Genomic DNA, 26,085 nt, shown 5'->3' with positions numbered 1-26,085 from the left:
GCTGGAAAGCAAGCAGGTAAGTATATCCTGACCAAACAAACATCGAAAACTGCCAAATTTGAAAGATTATATTCAGCAATGTCAGCTAACTAACATGCAGCACATCGAACATGAAAACCACATTTTTGACCGGTTTACTTTGTGGTGTTCGATGTTTTGATATTAAACCTGTTTTTGATGTACTATGACTAGTGTTAGAGAAAATATAAAACTGTTTAGTGACTATTCACTGTATAGTTTGTAGAGCATTGCAAATGGTTTGTCTAAATCTGTAAATACCATTGTACGCATCACATGTGGAGCCTCTCTCCCCAAGCCTCCCCTGAAAAAGGACTTGTCCAGTCAGACTTTCCAGGTAAACAAATTTAAAATAAAATATGTCTGGAATCTCTCTCTCGGGTGAAAATATTTTAATACAAACAGGGATTCCAAGAAAAAATTCAAAATTAACTCCCTCACGCAGGATTATGCTCCTGGGATGTTGGCTACACACCTCATTTGAAAGAGCTTTTCTTCTGAGGGGGACAGATAGTTATCTAGATCTACTTCCAAGTTTTTCCACTCAGCTTTGGTCACTGCAAGGAATACCTCAGGATTTTGGGTCTCATGGCATCTAGGACCCTCAAAAACACTGGCAAGATTCCACATGAGAAAGATAGTGATATCTGGAATCTCTCTGGTCCCAGCATCAGCACTAGGATGTGTCAGAAAAATCTTTAAGCAGAGACAACAACTATTCCTAAATCTAGGTCTCCCTTCCTGCTCCAAAGCAGTCAATCACCAGTCAAACATTTTGCTTGGGGAGCAGTTTCAAGATACTTGCCCTGATCAAGACACTCCATTATGAAACATGATAAAGGCATTCAACTATGAAGCATCTTTGGTCCCCAGGACCAAGTGGTTATGCACAATACCACAATCACATGGTACATCAGTAAGCAAGGGGGAAACCATAGGACCCTCTTTACAGACCAGCCACTTTGATACTATCAATCTCGTTCTACAGGCATCTTGCATTTTAGAGATGAACTGTGTGGTAGAGAAGCTGAGCAGGACCAGGGCATACCCACACAAATTGAAAATAGATGCGAGTGGGGGTGGGCGCCTTTCCAAGATTTGATCTGTGGGAATTCAAGTAGGCCTCTGTCTCCTCTTATGTTGCCAGCTAATCAATCTGTTCCAGAGCTCCATACAAGGCGGCCTGAAGACAGATGACTTTTCTTTGGACAGTGATCTTCCTGTAGGACCTTCAACTCTTCACCAATATCCAGAATACTCGAAGATTCTGGAAAGAATTCAGCCAGGATTATTCTAACTCTCGAAGATTCTGGAAAGAATTCAGCCAGGATTATTCTAACTCCCTTCCGGCTCAAGCCACTGTGGCTTTCCTTTCTTTTTTGAAACGGCCAGGGGCAATTACCACACACTTCCTCACAAACTAATCTACTCAAAACCAGGGGTATTTGCACTCTGACATATCTTCAATTGACTGCCTGGAAGATAAAGGTCTTCCCTTTTAGATGCCAGTTTTCATTGATGTGAGGCAGGTTTTATAATGAAGACAAGAAAACATGCTACTAGAATACCATACATTAGCCAATGGAAAAGACTTTCTAGCTGGTACCAAAATAACCAACCACCCATTCAGGGCTAGTCCTCTGGTTTTACAATATTTGTGAGGCACTATCCCTGTGGCCTTATTCATTTATCAGCGATTTCAGCATGTATGCCTATGGATCCTACTCTTTCAATGCAGTCTTGTGTCAAAATGTTCTGGAATGGAGTTTTACACAAGGTCTCCAAGAATACCAGGGGCCAGAGAACCTAACATTTGCTCCATTTGAGCCAGCTAACTTGGCTGACATGAAGTTCGTAACATGGAACACAGTTTTACTGATTGCTCTGACCTCTGTAAAAAGGGCAGAGTTGCAAGCTCTTATGGTGAGCCAACCTTCTCGTTTTACACAGGGACAGGGTTTCTTGAGAACTAATCCAACTTTTATGCCGAGTGGTATCCGAAGTGGGAGACAGCCAGCTTAGCTTAGGTTTCTGAAAGTAAAAATTACTCCATACATTAGATGTCTACAGATAACTATGGTACTATCCTTTCAGATCAACTGTTCATTTCTTGTGAAATGAAGCCTGGACAACCAGCGTCAAAACAGACCATTTCCAAATGGTTGTCGAAGGCTATTACCTTTTGTTACACACACCATAACATTATCCTAGGCAGGGTCAAGACCCTCTCTACCAAGGCCTTAGATTCATCTATAGCTTTCTAGAATCCAACCTTTTCCAGAAGCTACTACTTGGTCCTCGACACATACTTTTTACAAAGCACTACAAGCTTGATTCTATCTCCATGTCTAGATCAGGCTTTGCGCGTACCATTCTCTAGGGCTTCTGGACCCTTTTTCCACCTCTCACATGTAGTCAGCTATGGCGACTTGTCTTTTGGCTTTTCCCGGTTAGGGGTTGCCACAGTGGAACTCTGGTACGCTAATGATTAGCAGTAGATTTTACGTGCAGAGTTGCCAGCCCTGATGCACAACCTTCAACGAAGGTATGCCCATTCACGCACGTCTCCAGATAGAAGACGCTCTAGCTGAAAATCGAACGGGACAACATCTGTCTGGCGACAACACTACCGCAGCACCACCGCAGTAGCTATCAATAAGTACATAACTGCAGCAGTCATCATTCAAGGGGTTGGGAGGGTGGCCTAATGGTTAAGGTGTTTGTCTTATAAACACAAGGTGCAGGGTTTGAGTCTCACAAGGGATAATTGGCTAGGCTTAAAAAGGCTCGCAAGGGCAGTTAGCTTAGTACTAATCTATGAACCTATGAATCTGCTGTTAGGCTAAGGACTCCCTCCCTACCACACCTTTTTTCTTTTTTTTTTGTTGCTCCTAGCAGTTTCCATTCAGGGCTCAGCTCCCTAACTTGTACTTTGCCAAACAGTTCAAGCTGAGCTGACTGGGCACATGGATTGTGCCCCGAAATGCAGAAGCTGGCCAGCCATATCATCCTTGGTAGGATATGACCCGTTATAGTCAAAGCTACCAACTGTACTCGCTTTCTTTTTTTCAAAGAAAGGATGCACAAGATACAGAAGTGGGGACTGCTACTGGAAAGCTCAACACCCTCAAATGTTACCATATATACAGGCATCTTGCTTTCATGCAGTAAGATGTAGCAAAACACAGTGTTAAAGTCAAGTTTCTAAAGTGGATTCCACAAGACCAAACACCACATCATTCGTACAATTTTCTTACTGTACTACTGCCAAAATGTCACTTAATTGTATAAGTGAGACAAGTACACTTAATGACATGTACAAACGTTAAAATGTTCACGCTGGCGTAGCCAGTTTTTCAGAATTTTAGAACTAGTCACTTTTGACATCTACAACAAAGAACGGCACCAAGTGGGCAGTTCTTTTTGCCAATTAAAGACATACTCCCAGCTACTAGAATAAAAATGGAATACTAGAATAAAAATGGAATACAAGTCACAACTACAGCACCAAGAGGAAGCATCGTAGCATGTGATGCCTCCACAAAACTCACAAGCCAGCACGCATGGTTTCTTTTTACAGATCACATACCTAGAGGAGAAAAAAGTCATGCAGACATTAGGAGAGCATGCACACACTGCAAAGAAAACACCCCAGCACAGAACTGAAATGGAGGACCTTTGCTGTGAGACAGCAATTCTAATCATTCTGCTGCTATTGACAAACGTAAAAAAATCAGCTATGTTAGGCAGCTAGGGATGATGGTGCATGTGTTGCGATTACTTTTACTCCTTCAAAAACACACATTTAGTGTTCATGTGGGTTGACAGCAAGCTGAAGTTCAAAGGTTGATGCTCCATTTCAAAACAGAGACATTTTTTGTCAAGATGTACATATGCGCACTATGCCAGAGAAGGCATACTACTTAGTAGGAAATTATGCTGGAAAAAGAATAAGGTCAGGCCAGGTACTTGACAGCCTTCTATTTCAATGGGTCTGTGTCAGATAATAGACTTTTCACTAGCTACCATCTATTTTGTTTCCAGATGGACAGAAAACCCACCACCTATTCGAGGGCAGTTATGCAAATTATATTTTAGTGAATTACTCTTCGGTAAATGTCAAGAACATACCCCGCAGAGTTGGTGTGCAGCAAATACTAAGCTATTAAATGTTTTAATAGAAGTTTCCCTCTGCTTTGTGGTACTTGGGGATTTAAGGGCTGCAAAGCATTTTCCTGTTACTGCTTTAGGTTTATTAAAAATCAAGGCACAAACAAATTTAGTCTAAGGTGATGCCATCTTAGGGATAACATGACATTCATCCAGTCTTTAGTGGACACCCGATTGTTAACATGCGATGCAGCGATTAAAATATATCAACATACCTGATGCTTTAAAGCCTCTGCGGCATCAGTATAGATAACCATAATATCAATCCATGTAGGAGTGCTGTTGTGTATTGACCCACTTAACCACTGAAGTAGTCAGACATGAACAGAAAGCTAAATAACCTGACAATAATGTGTTGAAAATACTCCAATGCTAGGCCATAAGCATATTTTGACAGAGTTAACAGGAGAAAAAAGAAAAAAAAAAAAAAAAAAAGTGCCCCCCCCAGACACACACACACACACCTACAGTTTCTAAAGCAATGAACATCCAAGTACTTGACCATAACTGATGTCAGACTTATCATTCAACAGGATCCACTTGCGTACAGGTACAACATCTGCCAGCCTCTTAATTAGAAACAGTACTGGTCAGCAACATACGAGTGTAACACTTGTTAATTGGCTAGAAAGAATGACAACCTGGTACATAGTATGGGCCAGCACCAATGTTTTAACCATATTTAGATTTCACAATATCCTCTGTAATTAGTGGACACTAAGACACTTTCGTAATTGAAAATTTTCACAACTACAATGTCCAATGAAACTACAGATGAAGTAGTCATTTAAAAAATGCAAAGAACTGTACCCACAGGACCAAGTCTATTGTTAGCCTTTTTGATACTCCTGACATTCTTTGTAAGCAGTTTGAGTTATTTCCGATTTTCAATAAAATTTCTTCTTCTTTAAGGAGCTTGAACCAATAGTTTCCTACCAGTGCAAAATTCATGTCTGACCATTTAACCTTAGTGCACGCGTTTAACAGCTGTGGCCATCTGCTCTTAAGCCAGGATTCGAATACTGTAGTATTGACAAAAAAAGTTGCCATAATGTTACATCTGTGCTACTGCCTCATTTCTCATCAGCCTATTACCGGATGCAACTCTGCTGCATACCAAAGCTAAAGGCTCCAACATTCCTGCTCATGATACTCTTCTTCGGCAAATCCCTCAGATTAATGTGATGTAATATGCTGCAGCAAACTCAAAGGAAAGGAGGAAGAAGTAACGTAGAAAGGAATCAGCCCAGTGGCGATGCTTCTTCTTTGAGCTCCTGAAGTATCTGTCCTCCCACCCAAAAATAAAAAAATAAAAAATAAAAATGTTTTTGTTAAGTCCATGAAGGCAGGGAGATGGAGGAAGGGAAGGTTGAGGAGCAAATTAGAAGCAACAACCACAGACAGAACGTTATGCTAAGTAACGGAACTTCTTTAGCAGAGGTTGCCTTCATTTGCACTTTCAGTAGCTTAAAGAACTTGGGAGGCCCTCAAAAGAAGGATATTCCGGAGCACAGCAGAATCAAAGGATGCCTTGCTCCTAGAAAGAATGTCCAGTTTGTAATGGGAAAGTAAGAGGATTTGATGAAGTAGCAGCTGCACATTCAACCAGAAGGCTGAAGTAGAAGAATGGACCTTCAAGGGCATGTCCTTATCTGGCCACATTTGAGGAATAAGCAAGTTTGACAGTTATCAAATGAGCTAGGTATAGAGTAACCTTGGATATTGGTTAAGTCAATATAGACTTGGAAAAGGACATGAAGAGTTGGTTCTATCTAAAGAGAAACCTAGTTGTCTATGCAATGCAGCAATTGCCTCATGTACACAGACAACCCTCTCCTCCTACCACCCGACACTACAACCTGTGAGAGATGCACTTATATAGCCAAACTGGAAGCAAAGCTCTCGTCACCAAAGACTGGACTAGACAGTCAAGAGGAGAAGGTAAACACTTGCACAGCACCACACTCGCAGTGTCCCTCAAAACCTACACCACCAGAACACACACACACAAAACACACACCTACATTTGCGGAGGCTCTCAATAAAAACCTGCTGGACTACACGAAGAGACATGGAGGAGCTCTCTGATCTTGTATCCCAGGCAGGTATGACCCTAACCCGCAGTAGCATCCTGCCATCATCCAGAATGATACCACAGTACAAGGACAATGATGGACTTCAACAATTGGCCAAGCTTCTGGTGTCATTCTAAGGGACCCAGTATTTGTCTGCCTGGGAAGACATGGACAGTCCACGATGCTTTGCCAGAGACGGCCTGCACCTGTCACCCTTAGGATTCCGGATACTGGCCAAGGCTCTTGCCACCCCTATAGTGCCTTTTTTAGGCAAGGTTCAAATGACAAATTCACCACTGTTAACAGGTACAAGCAAGCAAAACCTGAAGGTAATGCTACTCAATGCTGGAAGTCTAAACCTCTAAATGCACTCACTCGAGGCACTCCTTAAAATGGAGAACATTGACATCTGTGCAGTGACAGAGAACTGGTTCAAAGCTCCAGAGCACCCCTGCATTACCAGGCTTCAATTCATACCACACCTTTCGGCCACCTAACCCAGAAAGAAGCAATAAAGGCAGAGGAGTGTCCATATTCATTAAGGATATGGACACCACCAGGCTAGTTGCACAGTATAATGCATCCAAGATTATCCAAGTGCAACTAACTCTGGGCAAGACTGCAAACCAAATTGTAACTTGCTACAGACCCCCCCCACCATGCCCCAGGATTCACACTCCTCATTTCTTGATACACTGGAAAGTATTAGGGTACAACCCAACACCCTGATAATGGGCAATTTCAACTACCCCACCATTAACTGGGAAAACTACTCCTGTACCAACTCTTTTGCTCAACGTTTTCTAGAATTCATAAATTCCAACGCCTTGGATCAACTTATTCACACCCCCACCAGGGGCAGCAATATCATAGACCTGGTCACTACCAACATGGGAAACTGGTGTTCCACACCAGAGGTCAATTCCTCATTGGTCAGATCAGACCACAAGCTAATCAGCCTAGACATCCACATCCCACCCCCAATTAGGGAAACCATCGTAAAAGACTTCTCCAAAGCCAACTTCACACAAGACAGAAGTGGCAAACTTCATGACACCCATGCAGACTGACGAGGTATGACTGCCGAATCCTACAAAACGCACTTTATAAACACTTACACTAGTGCATGGATTATGCTATCCCTAATAGAACCAAGATGTTATCCTCCAAAAATGGAAGCCAATCTGGTGGTCCTCTGCCATAAACAAACTCGACAACAGAAGAAAGAAACTGTTGCAAAAAAAAAAAAAAAAAAAAAAAAAGTAAAATCCCATGACTTGAGGAACTCCCTGGTCAACCTCAGTAAGAAGCTGAGATCCCTCATAAAATCCTCCAAAAGCTAGTTACGAAAACAAAATTGCCACTGACTCTAAAGACAACCACAAAGCATTCTATAGCTATGTCGTCAAGAATCTAAATGGGAACACTCAGATCCGCTCTGAGTTACAGCACAATGGCACTAAATATACAGAACCAACTGATATTGCCAACATCCTAGCAGATAGGTTCAGTGCTAACTTTGCCCATCTCTATACCGGAAGAACGCAAAGTTCCTATAATCCCGGCTGCACAGGTAAAAAACACACACTCAAAGTCAAGAACACAGCATCCATGGGACCTAACAATATCTCAGGCTGCATTCTACACGAACTACAGAATGAACTGGCACCCTACCCAAGTACCATGTTCAATCATAGCCTCACCTTAGGCTTTGTACCCACTGAATGGCACACTGCGATGGTTATCCCACTCCACAAAGGGGGAGCCACGACGGACCCCGGGAACTACCGCCCCATTAGCCTGACTAGCCTGGTCTGCAAGGCCATGGAACATATCATGGAACTCAGACATTGGTAATCTCCAAACTCTACCCAGTTTGGATTTGTAAAAGGCAGATCATGTCTCCTAAACCTGACCGACTTCTTTGAAGCAGTCACCAAAGCCATAGATGAGGGTAAAATGGTTCACACAGCTTATCTAGATCTCGCCAAGGCTTTATCATCCCCCACTCTGGAATTACAGATAAGCTCACTAAACTAGGTATAAATCCCTGTCACAAGATGGGTTGCCAACTGGCTCACGGACAGAACCCACACTGTGAAAGTAGTGGATTCCAAATCCGACATCAGACCAGTGACAGGTGAGTACCACAGGGTTCAGTCCTGGGTCCTCTCCTGTTTGGTATCTACTTCTCTGAAGTGCAGGCCAACACAGAAGGTCTTTGGCTAACAAAGTTTGCAGATGACTGCAAACTAGGAGCCATAATCGAAACTCCTAATGATGTGGACAAACTACAAAAGGGCCTCACCGAGACAGATACCTGGTGTCAAAGCCATGGCCTGACAGATACCTGGTGTCAAAGCCATGGCCTGATGCTCAATGCCAAAAAGTGTATTGTCATCCCCTTTGGTAAAAACTCTGTACCCATGAACTACCACATAGCTGGTAGTCTACTTAATGCCGAAAATGTGATGAGACCTTGGGACACGGGTGGATAGTAGTCTCTCCTTTGATAATCACATCGCCACAGTGGTCAGGAAATCCTTCTATGTGGCTCATCTCATCACAAAAGGATTCTCATCCAGAAGGTCATTGTTCCCCTCTACTCATCACTCAGACTCAGAGAACAACGCCCCTTTTGGTATGTACCTCACAAGACCTCTACAACAACTGGAAAGACCACAGAAATACCTCACAAAAGAGGATTACTGGCCTCAAACAAATGCCCTTTGCAGACAGTCTCAAAACTGCAGCTTTACCCTATCGCATATCGCCTACTCAGGGCGATCTCTGCCTAACGTACAAAGCTATGTCAAACCCAGAACTGTTGGACATGCTCCACTTAAAGAAATCCCAATCCCTCCTAGCTACACGCTCTAGGGACCAACATGCTGGAGGGATAGATTCCTGTCCCAGAGACTTCCCATACTCTGAAACAGACTACCTATGTCAAACAGAGCTCCTCATTAGCACTCGAGAAAAATCTTGAGGATTGGATGGGAAAGTCACCCCGGGGATCACTTCTGTGGCTCTGCTCAACAGGGGCACAGGAAAATAATTTTCTTGGGTGGCGAAAGCCAGGGTACATTTTTTGGCTAGGCTTGCATGGGCCCTAGGGCCGATAGCCTAGTACCTACCTATAAACATCCAATGTATTAAGCAGGTACTCTCCCTCATTTTGAAAATTTGGGAAGAAAACAGGAAGATTGAGGACTTGGTTATATTAACCAGAGAAGTGATCTTGGGCAAAAAGGATAGATTAGTAAGCAAAGTAACTGTCCTTGTGAAAGATGAGACAGACGCTTGCAAGACAAAGCCTGCAACTGAGGAGCACTCTCTTGGATGAAGTAATAGCTACCAAGAAAATAGTTTAAGTCAGAAACAGCCTACCTTAGCTGAAGGTAGAAAAGGGGGGGGGGGTGAAACTAAAGCCTGTAAAACCAAGGTGAGGTCCCAGGGGACAGCAAGATCATTAACAGGAGGATGCAGGAGAAATTAACTTTCAAAAAGGCCTTGCACAAAAAAAGAGAGCACAAAACATGCCCCTTTACTAAAGGATATGCCAAGAAGTCCAACACAGCTGAAACTGGAGCAGAAAAAGGGTCTAAATTGCTCTGATGAGCCCAGATAGAGAGCCTCTTCCAATTACTGTTGTATAGCTTTCTAGTAGATTGTGTGCTGCAAGCAAAATTCTTCTGACTGGGGAAGAAAGCCTGGGTGTTCCAGCCCATCACTGGAAGTGGAGAAACCAAGTGGTTAGTTTCAGGTTCGGAAGGACTGTGTGGAAGTGCCCCAAGGGGTGAGACAACATGTCTGGAATGGCACCCAGAGTCCAAGGTGGACAAACTAGGTGAGACCAAAGTAAGGGGAACCACATCTGACTGGGCCAAAATGGAGCAATGAGGATGATCTGGCACTTCAACCTCAGCTTTCTGTAGAAATTTGGGAATGAGCGGAAAGGGAGGAAAGGCATAAAGTAGACCTGGACTACAGAATCTCTCAGTGACTGCCTGAGGATGAGCAGGGCAAAAAACCTGGTGTTGGAAGGAGATGCGAACAGGTTGTATCAAGGTTTACCACATTTATGGAAAATCATAATTTGCCAAAGCAGGATTGAGAGGCCACCCATGAGGCATCGGAATGGTCCTGCTGAGCCTGTCCACAAGGATGTTAAACTTCCCCCAAATGCCAGTTGCCATGGGGAAAAAAAAAAAAAAAAAAAAAAACAAACAAAACACACACACAGCCGGAAGAAAAGTTGCCCATTACCACAACCTCAGATAACACCCCCCACACCCGAGTAAGGATGCATCGGATTGAATCCAGCAGATGAGACTGCAAGCTTGTGAGACCACTACCCAATCAGAAAGGAGAGACCATTGTATGGCCAAGATTCAGCAGAGTGACAGTCGCTGTCATGGACCCAAAGGACAAGCACATTAGGAGTGGTTTACACTGTCACCAAATAAATATGCAAGTACTCTTAGAACTTAAATAAGTCTCAAATAGACAATATATATGAATATATATATATATAACAAAAATACAAGATACTCTGTAAATAATCCCAGTTACACCAGAGTTCAACATCTGCAGGACAGTCTCAAATAAAGAAAACTTATTCCTGACTATCTAGAGAAATTATTGTACCTAGTTAACTTACAGAGCAACAAGCAGATGTGGCGAGTTGATGTTCTTGTCAGGTTAAAGACATATTGCAAAATGCTCAGTCTCTCCGAGTTCCATCTCAAATATTGCTGATGGAATACTTGCAGCATAAGGACATCACTTCTTGTCACCCGACTATCTCAGGTGAAAACCCCCACTGCAGCTGGTAGCATTTAGCAATCACCTGTGAAAATACACAGACCTCAGACCTTTTGGCAAATAGTGGAAATCGTAAAATAATTTACATTCCTCCACATTTAAAGACAATACAAAAAACTTCTAGTTCTAAACGGTTTCCTGTTGCATACGGCCCAGCCATAAAGTAGCAACTCCACTATTCTGACGTTTTTCAAGTTAATCCCCTGTGTTTTCAGTCTCCCTGTTAAAATATGCATATCTAAACTAAGACTGCTTGGTGGACGAAAGTGCTAATAAATAACATTTTACAGAGTCAGCCTTATTCTTGTTCCTCTGCGTTATTTAACAGTTCGTTTTGGTGAAATTTATGCATATCTAAACAGTTACAATAATATGTTTTACATTTCTGCTCAGTTCTCTCTTCAGCACACATCTGTACAACATGACAGTTCCAATACATCTGTAACAAGCATCGTACATGAGCATGTTGACATTCACAAGCTGGGCTGGCAATATCTCCTCTTCACACTTCTATACAAATCATATTAATGTTTACAAAAATTCAAGCTAGCTGGGCTGACGGTATCTCCTTTTGTTACAAAGTCTGACTTCAGCTGGATGAAAACAAGACTGGCTTAGATTGATAAGAGATGCCCAAGGTAGAGGCTAGATGGAATAGGTATTCTCTGGCTTGAAGGAGTAGATGCCTGGTGGGAGCAGTTAGGAGGCCATTATCTAAGTAAGGAAAACCCTGGAATCCCCGCAGTCTCATGTGAGCTTCTACAACTGCCATGCATTTGGTAAACGCCCCGGGAGCTGTGGTGAGACCCAAGGGCAGTGCTCAGAATTGAGGACTGGCTCCCAGCCTGGAGTGGATATACCTTCTGGAGCACCTGATGGTCTATACAGCACATCCAGGATGTCCTTCTGCAGGAAGGGCAGAATGGACTGATCATGATTCAAACTTTGAATTGGAAGTAGACATGTTTAGAGAGGTTAGATCCAAAATGGATGAGGTTCCCCATCTCTTTGGGCACCAAAAATAATCTGGAGTAAAAGCCTAATCCAATAATCGGTCTGGGGGACACTTAGATTACTCTAAGAGCAGCTTTTGCCATCTCCAACACTGCTGCCCCCCATTGACTGGCTGGATCATCAGGGAGGATTTTGCTTGGTGAAAGTTTTTTTTGAAAAATGATATAGAATAGCAACACCCTACTATCTTTTCTGATGGCTTCTCAGACTGTTGGGTGAGGAGATAAAACATCCCCCCGACTGCCTCCACAGTAGAGCAGTTGGGCAATCCCTCAGGATCGCTGATTGGGTCTGAGAAAGAAGAGAACCTTGGTTCGTTGGACCCCCTCTGCCATGAGGGCAGCCCCTGTTATAACCATTTTCCCCTCTGCCTCCTGGAGAAAGGTCCTGTAAATCCTGAAGTGGACCTTGCGATTTACGGAACGACAACTTCTTACCTCCACACTGGTTCCTGGAAAAAAGTCCATTGTGGGGTAGAGAAGCGCATCCCAATGGTAGACAAGTTCTTTCAGTCCTTTTCGCCAGTAAGTCACCCTCTGCAGCAGGAATGATCAACCTCATGGATGTACTGCAGATACTGAAGGGTGGCCATTTTCTTCTGTTCCTTGGCAGACATGGACCCTGGGACAAAACTAGACAGTTGCTTAATGAAGTCCCTCTTTGTAGCCTGGTTACGTGTGCCAAGTAGCTTAGCTCTCGGAATGCAAAGATAGCTGAAGCATAGACCTGCTTTCCAAACATATTCAAAGCCCTAGAGACTCTGTTAAGGGGACGAACAGTGAAGCTCTGCCAGGCCAGCTTCTGGATCTTGGAATAGGTTCCACTGTGTCCAGTTCCTTCCACGCCAGGGGGTCTGTCCGGGGAGTGTGGCAGCAAGGTGACACTGACACCCAAGAAGATGGGCCTGACTCAAAGGCTTCCAGAAAAATACAGGTTCCTCTGGGTTAGGGCATTTGAAGACCCACCACCAGTTTTATGAAAGATTTCCATGAGTTCTCCAAAGGAGACACCCTTGTGTGGTAATGTGGGGGACCCTTCCCCTTCACTGAGATCAGTGTCCTCTGTGAGGGATTCCAAGGGGAATCACAGTGCCTCCTTTTACACTGTTGCTTCTGAGGACCTCCTCAGTGGGGTGCTCCAGGGAGATATCAGAAGACTCTGGGGGCTGCAAATGGGAAGTAGACGAAGTCCTTTTGAGCAGACTGTCCCGAAGGGACAGAATTGATGTCTCAGGCACAAAAGCTGCTGGATAGGGGTCAGATTCCAAAGCAGGTAGAGTGGAGGCTTTTTTGGATGCAGAGAGAACCCTCTCCATCACCTCGAATGTAGAGGGGAAATCAGGACACCAGAGGCATCCCCACTGAAGCCAAAGCTGTCAATGGGGAAGGTCCACAAACCCCAACTGCCCCTGGATCCGAGATGAGGAGTCTGAGCCAAACTGTCAAAGGCCAAAGCCCTGAGAGGAAAAGACAGCTCTGAAAATTTTGTAGCAGACAATGAAGGTAGGGCTCAGAGTAATTCGGCTCTGAACAGCTGGGACAGGGAGACCGGAGTTGAGTTAACTGTACCTGTCTGCTCAGACATCTCAGCTCCAGGAAGGCTTGGACCAGATAACTCCAAATTCTGGGGTGAGAAGAGAGAGGGGTCACAGCAAGCAAGATCCCCAGCTGAATTTGGGCCTTGAGAAATTTGACCATCATACCATCCACCTCTGCATCGGAATGGATTTGGGAGACCTAACAGAAGCCACTGAAGCAGGCCCAGAAGAGAGCCTTGGCTACTGCAGGACAGGGGACTTTGGTCTAGATGGCACTGGCTCTGGAGACAAAACTTGGGCTCCAGTGAGGAGGGGAGGCCCAAAGGACGATAGGCACTTAAGGTGTTGGCTCCAAGGCTCTTGAAATGACCCCACCTAGTCTTCCTTCCCTTTATGTACCCTCAAAAGGACCATACTTAGTACCTCATTACACCTCTCTCCAATGTGTCTATGCATTTGCATAATTCTATACAAACAAAAAAATGTTTATTGTTGACCTATTGAACTATTATCAATGTAAAACTGTTACTTAGCTTCTTTTTAATGCAACTTTATGCATGTAACCCAACATATGTGAATCGTAACTGCTATTATATCAATATTGTTTAAAACTGTACTTGTTTTAAAATGTACTACTGGAGCTTTTCTCCTCTGGTCTCCACTGAAAATGGGACAAGCCCAGTTGACAAACCCAGTTAACAAATGTCAATAAATAAAATAAATGATCCTATAATAGCTAATCTGTTAACTAGGTAGGTAAGCTAGTTAAGAGACTAGCCATTAAAATGTCCACGTTAAGACTATATTCACCTTCAACTTGAAAGGACACAGCCTATGGGAAAGAAATTTCACTTCAGACACTGCAGAGAGAGGACAAAGAGGATTCCAGGTGTCACAGCAGCTCATTCCATGCGCACAATGACCACTTAAAACTGTAAAATGGACAATCATTCTGAGAGCAAATACTGAATGAATTTGCATGTTTCCTTTGTAATTTGATCTAGACAATTCAGACCGCCACCTAAAATGAGTTAAGAGGCACTACATTTAATGCCAGGGGATTTCCAATATGCTCAACCCCCAAAAGCAAAAGTGCTACCCCCCCCCAAAACCCTCTTACGAAACAAAACTTAAAATCCTTTTTCCTGGTAATACATCCACTAAAGTCACTTCATAATGATTAGCCACGGTAATGTATAATCTTAAAATTGACCTGCATATACAAAATGCATAAGAAAACTCACAACAGGGATGCTTTACAGAATCAAAAACCTCCTTACTAACAACTAAAACTACTTATCTCCTTCACCATCCTTACTAACCTCCAAGCATAGCAAAAATCAAAAACTTGAACAATACTATAACAAAGCTGCTAAATTTGCAGCAAGATATCCCTTTCAGAACCCACCATATACACAGCTCATCACCAATAATATAAATACCATTCAAACGTAATTATGTCCCCAGTTGGTCATCATGATCCAATCACCAAAGTCTCCTGTTCATCTGCAAACTTATCAAGTCTGTTGGGACACTGGACTCTCGCCCAATGCTGCCAAGGCCTGGAACCCCTTACCTGTACCCATCAGCACTCCCTCACATCCTTCAAAACCATTCTAAAAAGACTTATGGCCAAAATCCCTCACTGTTCTTGCTCAACACCTACATAAACCAAATATTCCTAAATGTGAACAAATACCCATTCAAACCTTACACACCACTCCTGTTTAACATGCGTGTGAAACACATTCGGAATGAATATATCTGCAAAAAAATGCAACAAAAAAACACTGTTCAGGCAAAGGAAAGAAACAGGTAACGTGGACAAGTCATCATTAGATGTACTCAACTTTACCCAGTGTACCCTGCCTACAAGCCATTTCCAACTCATGCACTGGGGGTGCACCCCCGCACCCTCTAATTACATAAACAAAATCCAAAATCTCACCAGGGTGAAGAAATGGGTACATTTCCTGATCCCCACTGTACTGCGATCTCCAAGTAGAAAACAGACCTCAACAGCAAATGCACACTAGCATTCGCCGTTGTGGAGTTGACGAATTTTGGTTTGGCCTTCCGTCAGCTGGAAAACAGCCTTTCGACTACCCCAGTTTGGCTGAATGCAGTCCGATATTTTGAGAGCCCTCCTTCCTCCCTTTACTAAATTACTTCTATCATTTCTCTCCTCTGGCTTTCTCTAAATATATCACAAGCCTGCTTTTCCTCTCCCTTCATATTGTAATTCCTATTGTAATTCCTATTTGTATTATACTAACTTGCATTTAATTTCTCTATAAACAGGATAAAAGTTCTCCAAATAGTCATAATTATACCTTGCTTCTTAATCAAAGACTAATTTGGTATAATTTAAACTGAACATATTTTTGTATTTTTTGAAGACTACAAAACATTTTACTAACAATTTTGCACTTGCAGGTTTTCTCCCCTGGCCTCCTCTGGAAACGTGCTCCTAACCAGTCAGACTTTCTGGTAATCAAATGTCAAACTACCACGACCTCTAAACGCAAGTATTTTCTTTACATCACCACTGATCTAGGCTCAGTAAATTACTTCAGCCTTCTGCTTTGATTAAAAAAAGAAAATAATGCACAACACTAAAGCCAATGCCAACATATAAAAGCCAGCCTGCCACCTGCAAAAACTACTAATGTGCCAGAGCAAAGTGCAACTAAAAGCAACCAACATTGTTACTGCAATTCAGAAGCATAACTTTCCCCATTTAGTCTATATGGGGGAAAAAAAAACGCACATCAGTTGGGTGACCTCATCAGAATGATGCACGCACCCCAGAAGCAGCAAAATCTTCATTAAAGAGCTATAAAAACTTACTTTCCCTTAACTGTATAAGATGGAGATATGTTCACAGCCTTCCCCAACCTTTTAAACTCCCTATGTACCAACCACCTTTACCATCATGAATAAGAACCACCACCAGACATGCCATGCAAAGTGATTTAAGTTGTACTCTTTGTATAGTACAGTTATGCCAACTGGCCTACTCTTTTTTTGGCCTCAATACTGCCCACCATGAAATGCATGCAAAGGGGGGGGGGGGTGGAATCGGGCACTAGAATAAAAAGCAAATACACTTTCTCCATACACTACTATATATATATATATATATATATATATATATATATATATATATATATATATATATATATATATATATATATACACACACACACACACACACACACACACACACACACACACACACACACACACACACAGAGTACTGTTTACACCGAATACTGCAGATGAGCACGTACCCTCAGCACTTCAAATACCTCCAAAACAATACATACAACCTGTAGAAGACTTACAGACCTTCTCCCCTCAAGTCAAACTAGCACAAACTCTTCTTTAAGTGTAAATTACATGTAATTAAACAAAAAAAAAAAGTCATATTTTAGAAAAGGACTCCGCCAGTAGTACGCAGTTGCAATAGTCAAGTCAGCACACAATAATAGTCTTCACAAACTTGCATCACTTTTCTTTAACAGAAGACGAAAAACTGAATACCTGAAAAGCCCTTTTGCAAGTATAGCCTGCTTACACAAAAACAGCATACATGCCCACCAATACCTGGGTGTGTGAGTAAAATTACAACAGTGATCAAAAAATTAAAGTTATTTCATATACAAACACCTGCAAGACCCAACTACTAAAATAACATCAACAGCAGTGTAATACACAGAAAAGTACTGTGCATCAATAATAAGAGCAACACCACCACAGTCATACACAACTGGAAATGTGGTGGATAGTGGACTGGTCACATATGTGGATGTCCTAGTTTCATTACTTAGATTCACACGTCTTCGGACAGGCACCTCTTCTCACTCGTGCAATACTGGGGGGGAACGCTGTAAATAAGTAAAACAAAGTCAAGGTGAGTGAACAATTGTTTCTGAAATGTATTACAATGCTCCCCAAGTAAGGTTTTGGTCAGGAGTGGATATTTTCTGATGGCTGACTGATAGTCGAATGGTATGTATTGTAAGTGGTTACTATATGGGATATGTTTAAAAAAAATACATACTTATAATAGAAACGTTACCTATAACATTCGGTGACATACAGAACAGCAAACCATGCAATCTGAAATCCAACCTCTCTACATCTGTACAATTTCACCCACCTTATAACAAAGACATGGGCAGACAGCCAACAGAATCCTAGTATCCTCTCATAGGTGGGTACTAGGCTATCGGCCCTAGGGCCCATACAAGCCTAGCCAAAAAGTGTACCCTGGCTTTCGCCACCCAAGAAAATTATTTCCCTGTGCCCCTGTCGAGCAGAGCCACAAAAGTGATCCCCGGGGTGAATTTCCCATTTCCCATCCAATAAAGATTTTTCTTGAAGAGCGCTAATGAGGAGCTCTGTTTGACATTGATAGGTAGCCTGTTCCAGAGTATGGGAAGTCTCTGGGACAGGAATCTACCCCTCCAGCATGTTCTGTTTATTGTGGTGACAAGCTTTAGGTCTCTAGAGCATGTAGCTCGGAGGGACTGGGATTTCTTTAAGTGGAGCATGTCCAACAGCTCTGGGTTTGACATAGCTTTGTATGTTAGGCAGAGATCGCCCCCGAGTAGGGGATATGCGATGGAGTAAAGCTGTAGTTTTTTGAGACGGTCTGCATAGGGCATCTGTTTGAGACCAGTAATCCTCTTTGTAAGGTATTTCTGTGGTCTTTCCAGTTGTTGTAGATGTCTTGGCGAGGTACATACCAAAAGGGGCATTGTACTCTATAATGGGTCTAATGAGTGATGAGTAGAGGGGAACAATGACCTTTTTTTCTGGATGAGAATCCTTTTGTGATGAGATGAGCCACGTAGAAGGATTTCCTTTCCACTGTGGCGATGTGATTATCAAAAGGAGACACTACTGTCCACCTGTGTCCCAAGGTATCACATTTTCGGCAATAAGTAGACTACCAGCTATGTGGTAGTTCATGGTGTACAGAGTTTTTACCAAAGGGGACGACAACACACCATGGCTTTGACACCAGGTATCTGTCTCAGTGAGGCCCTTTTGTAGTTTGTCCACATCATTAGGAGTTTTGATTAAGGCTCCTAGTTTGCAGTCATCTACAAACTTTGTTAGCCAAAGACCTTCCGTGTTGGCCTGCACCTCAGAGAAGTAGATACCAAACAGGAGAGGACCCAAGACTGAACCCTGTGGTACTCCACTTGTCAATGGTCTGATGTCGGATTTGGAATCCGCTACTTTCACGGTGTGGGTTCTGTCAGTGAGCCAGTTGGCAACCCATCTTGTGACATAGGGATTTATACCTAGTTTAGTGAGCTTATCTATAATTCCAGAGTGGGGGATGGTGTCGAAAGCCTTGGCGAGATCTAGATATGCTGTGCGAACCATTTTACCCTCATCTATGGCTTTGGTCAGGTTTAGGAGACATGATCTGCCTTTTACAAATCTAAACTGGGTAGGGTCCAGAGTTTGGAGATTACCAATGTCTGTTTAGGAGTACGAGGATACGTTCCAAGGCCTTGCAGACCAGGCTCGTCAGGCTAATGGGGCAGTAGTTCCTGGGGTCCGTCATGGCTCCCCTTTGTGGAGTGGGATAACCGTCGCGGTGCGCCATTCAGTGGGTACAAAGCCTGAGGTGAGGCTATGATTGAACATAGTACTTGGGTAGGGTGCCAGTTCATTCTGTAGTTCACGTAGAACGCAGCCTGGGATATTGTCAGGTCCCGTGGATGCTGTGTTCTTGGCTTTGGAGAGTGTTTTTTTGCAGCCGTGATTATAGGAACTTTGCATTCTTCCGGTATAGAGATGGGCCCTCTAGGGGGTGAGAGGGGAGTAAAGTTAGCACTGAACCCATCTGCTAGGATGTTGGCAATATCAGTTGGTTCTGTATATTTAGTGCCATTGTGCTGTAACTCAGAGCAGATCGGGTGTTCCCATTTAGATTCTTGACATAGCTATAGAATGCTTTGTGGTGGTCTTTAAAGTCAGTGGCAATTTTGTTTTCTTAACTAGCTTTGGAGGATTTTATGAGAGATCTCAGATTTTATGAGAGATCTCAGCTTCTTACCGAGGTTGACCAGGGAGTTCCTCCAGTCATGGGATTTTACTCTTTGTTGCAACAGTTTCTTTCTTCTGTTGTAGAGTTTGTTTATGGCAGAGGACCACCGGAATGGCTCCCTTTTTTTGGAGGATAACATCTTGGTTCTATTAGGGATAGCATGATCCATGCACTTGTGTAAGTGCTTATAAAGTGCATTTGTGTAGGATTCGGCAGTCGTACCTCTATTGTCCGTCTGCATGGGTGTCATGAAGTCTGCCACTTCTGTCTTAAGAAGTGTGAAGTTGGCTTTGGAGAAGTTTTTTTACGATGGTTTCCCTAACTGGGGGTGGGATGTGGCTGATTAGCTTGTGGTCGGATCTGACCGAGGAATTGACCTCTGGTGTGGTCGGATCTGACCGAGGAATTGACCTCTGGTGTGGAACACCAGTTCCCCATGTTGGTAATGACCAGGTCTAGGATATTGCTGCCCCTGGTGGGGGTGTGAATAAGTTGATCCAAGGCGTTGGAATTTATGAATTCTAGAAATCGTTGAGCAAGAGAGTTGGTACACGAGTAGTTTTCCCAGTTAATGGTGGGGTAGTTGAAATTGCCCATTATTAGGGTGTTGGGTTGTACCCTAATACTTTCCAGTGTATCAAGAAATGAGGAGTGTGAATCCTGGGGCATGGTGGGGGGTCTGTAGCAAGCTACAATTTGGATTGCGGTCTTGCCCAGAGTTAGTTGCACTTGGATAATCTCGGATGCATTATGCGGTGCAACTAGCCTGGAGGAGATGTGGATATCCTTAATGAATATGGACACGCCTCCGCCTTTAGTGCTGCTTTCTGGGTTAGGTGGCCAAAAGGTGTGGTATGAATTGAAGCCTGGTAATGCAGGGGTGCTCTCTGGAGCTTTGAACCAGGTCTGTCACTGAACAGATGTCAATGCTCTCCATTTTAAGGAGTGCCTCGAGTGAGTGCATTTTGAGGTTTAGACTTCTAGCATGGAGTAGCATTACCCTCAGATTTTGCTTGCTTGTACCTGTTACGGTTGTGAATTTGTCATTTGAACCTTGCCTAAAAAAGGCACTATAGGGGTGGCAAGAGCCTTAGCCAGTACCGGGAATCCTAAGGGCGACAGTGCAGGCCATCTCTGGCAAAGCATCGTGGACCATCGATCATGTCGTCCCAGGCAGACAAATACTGGATCCCCTTAGAATGGCACCAGAAGCTTAGCCAATTGAAGTCAATCACGTTATCCTTTTACTGTGGTATCATTCTAGGTGATGGCAGGATGCTACTCTGGGTTAGGATCATACCTGCCTGGGATACAAGATCGGAGAGCTCCTCCATGTCTCTTCATGTAGTCCAGGGAGGTACGTCTCGGGTCATTCACACCAACATGGACAATGACAGTGTCATATTTGTACTTATTGTGGAGTGACCTGAGTGCATGCGTTATGTGGCAGATCCTGGCACCTGACAGGCAGCTGACAGTAACTTTCTCCTGGTCTAGTCTAGTGAGTGGAACATCAGTGTGCCTGACTATAGAGTCACCTATGACTAGAGTGTTGGGTACTTTGTTATGCCTTATGGGCTGTGGCTGAGTGGAACAGTGAGTTTGTGGGCTATGTGTCATTTGGGTTGTGTTGGGGGGTGGAGTTTGCTTGCATTTATGCTTTGGATGTCCCTGATGCTTGGGCAGGTTTTTATGGAGAGCCTCGCCGAATGTAGGTGTGTGTTTTGTGTTTCTGTGTGTGTGTGTGTGTTTTGGTAGTGTAGGTTTTGAAGGACTAAGTGATGAGTGTGGTGCGGTTCAAGTGTTTACCTTCGCCTCTTGACCGTCTAATCCAGTCTTGAGTGAAGAGAGCTTTGCTTCCAGTTTGGCTATAAGTGCATCTCTCACAGGTTGTAGCGTTGGGTGGTAGGAGGAGAGGGTTGTCTGTGTACATGAGGCAACTGCTGCATTGTCCCAAGATGCCCAGATTCATCAGGTAGACAGGAGAAATCACTGGGAGCTGACCCTTAGACATGCCTGGAAGGATAAGTGCTTATTTATTATTAAGTACTAAAAACTGCTTTCCACTAGAGAAGTGAGGAAAGTTGAGTGCTGTAGTAATTTTCAGCTTATGTAGTGCTTACAATGAGTTCTGAACAAGTGCTGAGTTCAAAGAAACAGATTTGAGTGCTGAAACTAGAAAACTGGCTAGTTATAACAAACTAAGCTAGAAGGCTTGCTTCCCTCCAACACAGAAGGGCTTGGGGGCTCAGAAGCCTACAAACAGTCTAGACCACTTAACAGGAAACAAGCTTAAATTTTTTTTTTGTTCTCTTTCCCAGATGCTCTCTTTGTACACAGTAGGAGTGCCTGAAATCAGAATATGATCTCACTGCACTCAGTTGAGTGAGCAAATGAGATGGGCCCAGAAGGAGTATCCAAATACAAATTTACAAGAGGGGCGGGCAGTTTCAAAGCCACTAAGATTAACACCAAAACAGAAACAGGGAGGGCAGGTGGGAAAACTGAAGAACAGTCAAAACTTCCAGTTCAGTTAATCATGCAACACAGTTAAATCAATTTAAATACTGTATTTTAAAAAATGTGCAGATAAAGGTACTTAAATTCTCTTATACGTTCAGTTGAATACAGCTAGATCTTAGCCGGCCAAAGCTGAGGTTTTTCACCATGGAACTGTCAGACAGCCTGAGTGATCACATATCTACACTATAACGCACCAAAAATAACAGCCCCAAAATCACTACAGTCTAGCAAGAAAGCCTACTACTTTTCATGAAGGCACTTATTAACATGCTATTCCTACTTTACGGGCATATAGACAACCATGAAACCTAGCAAAACTTAAATCAAAGACAAGAAATCTACACACAACCACCCACAACTGTTTTGGGCCTCAAACTGCTAAATCCAGGGCAAGGTATATAGCCAACACCAAATGCACACACAAAATGAAGCCATAGCCAACCAATTCAATATTCACTTTATACAGAGTATCCCACTCCACAAAGGGGGAGCCACGACAGACCCCGGGAACTACCGCCCCATTAGCCCAACGAGCCTGGTCTGCAAGGCCATGGAACGTATCATTGTGGAACTCAAAGACATTCGTAATCTCCAAACTCTGGACCCTACCCAGTTTGGATTTGTAAAAGGCAAATCATGTCTCCTAAACCTGATTGACTTCTTTGAAGCAGTCACCAAAGCCATAGATGAGGGTAAAATGGTTCACACAGCTTATCTAGATCTCAGCTCACTAAACTAGGTATAAATCCCCATGTCACAAGATGGGCTGCCAACTGGCTTCATGGACAGAACACACACTGTGAAAGTAGCCGATTCCAAATCCAACTTCAGACCAGTGACAAGTGGAGTACCACAGGGTTCAGTTCTGGGTCATCTCCCATTTGGTATCTACTTCTCTGAAGTGCAGGTTAACAGAGAAGGTCTTTGGCTAACAACGTTTGCAGATGACTGCAAACTAGGAGCCACAATCGAAACTCCTAACGATGTGGACAAACTATAAAAGTGCCTCACTGAGACAGATACCTGGTGTCAAAGCCATGGCCTGAAGCTCAATGCAAACAACTGTATTGTCATCCCCTCTGGTAAAAACTCTGTACCCATGAACTACCACATAGCCGGTAGTGTACTTATTGCCGAAAATGTGATAAGAAACCTCGGGACACAGGTGGACAGTAGTCTCTCCTTTGATAATCACATTGCCACAGTGGTCAGGAAATCCTTCTATATGGCTCATCACAAAAGGATTCTCATCCAGAAAAAAAAAAAAAAAAAAAGTGGTCATTGTTCCCGTCTACTCATCACTCATTAGACTCTTGAGTACAACGCTCCTTTTGGTATGTACCTCACAAGATATCTACAACTGGAAAGACCACAGGAATACCTCAGAGGATTACTGGCCTCAAACAGATGCCCTACGCAGACAGTCTCAAAAAACTTTACTCCATCGCATATCGCCTACTCAGGGGCGCTCTCTGCCCGACATACAAAGCTATGTCAAACCCAGAGCTGCTGGACATGCTCCACTTAAAGAAATCTCAATCACTCCGAGCTACACACTCTAGTGACCTAAACCTTGTCACCACAATAAACAGTACATGCTGGAGGGATAGATTCCTGTCCCAGAGACTTCCATACTCTGAACAGACTACCTATGTCAAACAGAGCTCCTCATTAGCACTCAAGAAAAATCTTGATGATTGGATGGGAAATGGGAAATTCACCCCACTTCTGTGGCTCTGCTCGACAGGGGAACAGGAAAATAATTTTCTTGGGCGGCGAAAGCCAGGCTTATATAGGCCCTAGGTCCAATAGCCTAGTGACTACATATGAACCAACCAGGCAACTAACCAAGCTTGAGGTGTCTGCTGAGAAAACAGTCAACATTTCTCCTAACCAGTCCCTACAGTATCATCAAAACATTAAAGCTTATAACTTCTCCTGAAAATCTACTTGATGAACATTCAACAGAACAAACAGTGAAACAGAAAAATTATTTCTCCAGGTTTTGCAAGTATCTGTGTACCATGAGGACCTATACTAAGCACAAGCCTAGTTCAAATACACTGATGACTTGACCCTAATCTGCTCTACCAAATCTCTCTCAGCTCCAAGACCTTGCACCACAATCCTTGTTGAATGAAACATAGCCAAACTCAGAAGTACTTCTAAACAATGAATAAATAAAACTACTGTCTTTCACCCTAACACACATTTCTACCAAAACACTATTCACTATCATCCCTGCCACAAGCATCAAGTAAACCACACAGTTACAGAATATTCATAATTTCGCCATCATGAATCACACGCAATTAAAAAAAAAAAAAAGTACGTCACACAGAATAAAAAAAAACTACCCCCTGACGTAGCCTGAAGAGTACAGCCTCTACTTTCCTATCGAAATCTCACCTCTACGCTTCCCCAATCCTCACTAGCGTTCAATGGTCAAAACAGTTAAAACACCAGCAATGTTAGAACAAAACAACCAAGCTTGCAATAAACTATAATACAACATGCCACTAGCCTAGCCCTTAGAGAATGCAACTGGCTAAAGCTACAGTTCACCTTGCTATCTCTCTCAGCTAACCCATTCACAGTTTTACGATACTGATCACTCCAATCGCTATACTTCTAAGGCTTACAGCTATCTGCCTGTAGCCGATTTACACCCACCTCAAACTATACAATTTTCTGCCCTACTTCGCTCCTTACCTCACCTCTTTTCCTTGAATTTATAAGCACTAATCACATGATCCATTACTGGACAAACCCACCGATACACCTCTTCAAATACTCAATTATAAATTACCAACACAAAAAGTACATTTTACACTATATTACTTGCCTCTACTTTCATACAATAATCTAACAACCAAAATGCATGTGTAATTGTCAAGGAAAGTCTGTTTAAAACGTTTGCAATATAGTGCAGCCTCCAGTCTTCAGCTGAAAACGGCTTGGAATACAGATTGAAAAAAGTCAAACATTGTAAAGCGATGCTTTTACCTGCTAGTTAAATTAAAACTATACTGAGCAAATACATCAATGAAAAAGCAAAGCAAAGGGTCCAGTATTTCTCCATTAGATCCAATCCAATACTTATAAAGTTTTAAGCAAAACTGCCAAACACCATAACGTTCACCCACCCCGTTAACAGGGGGAAGCCAATAAAAACACTAAAATAAATAATATATACATACGTGTATATATATAGGATTGATAAGCATCACAAATAAATCTAAATATTCAGAAGCTAAAAAGTTTTCCCACATAAATTGCAGTCCATTTTCCTGCGAACCTTCCTACAGAGGGACCTCAGGCCTCTAACTCCCCGCCACAGACTACTTTTTATTTTTTTCACATATGATCAAACAACATAAATCAAACAATTTGATACTCACCTTACCACCTTCCAACAATCGACTTAAAAAAATACAAATCTATACAACCAAGCCTTAGTTTTCACTTTCTAAACGACTCACACTTTGTTATGTACGTCCCAACCGTGACTCTGCAACAGTAAAACGAATGACGCCAGTGCGTAAAGCCCCAAACAGTTATGTAAATAAGACTGGTGTTTCCTGTGTCATGTGACAGATCCTGGTCACATGTGAAGGTTCAACAAGACTTTGCATTCGCAGTCTCTGGATTGCGTACTAATGTCGTCAAGTTGCTATGCCCATTTTCAATTTGTGGTTTTCGTAGTAACGGTGTAGATCTCTTTAACCCTCATTTGCAGAAGCAAATACGGTATTGTTTTTCATGCCTGTATTACACGTGGGACTACTGACGTGTAGATAATGAATATTCATTAAACTAGTGACTGGAGCAAGCTTAAAAAAAACCTT

At 42.9% G+C, this 26,085-nt stretch overlaps 1 protein-coding gene across 1 annotated transcript in view; it reads right to left on the bottom strand.

The window, feature by feature from the left end:
* Positions 1-25,817, bottom strand: part of OSER1 (oxidative stress responsive serine rich 1) — a 59,386-nt gene extending 33,569 nt beyond the window's left edge. The window contains exon 1 of the mRNA XM_044090085.1: positions 25,720-25,817. The gene's annotated coding sequence lies outside the window, so the exon portion shown is untranslated. The remainder of the gene's footprint in view (positions 1-25,719) is intronic.
* Between the last annotated feature and the right edge of the window lie 268 nt (positions 25,818-26,085).

Source organism: Protopterus annectens, chromosome 12.part0, assembly GCF_019279795.1.
Source record: "Protopterus annectens isolate FY-2018-M chromosome 12.part0, PAN1.0, whole genome shotgun sequence".
NCBI classification, from domain to species: Eukaryota; Metazoa; Chordata; order Ceratodontiformes; family Protopteridae; genus Protopterus; species Protopterus annectens.
This window is presented reverse-complemented; position numbering and strand designations above follow the sequence as displayed.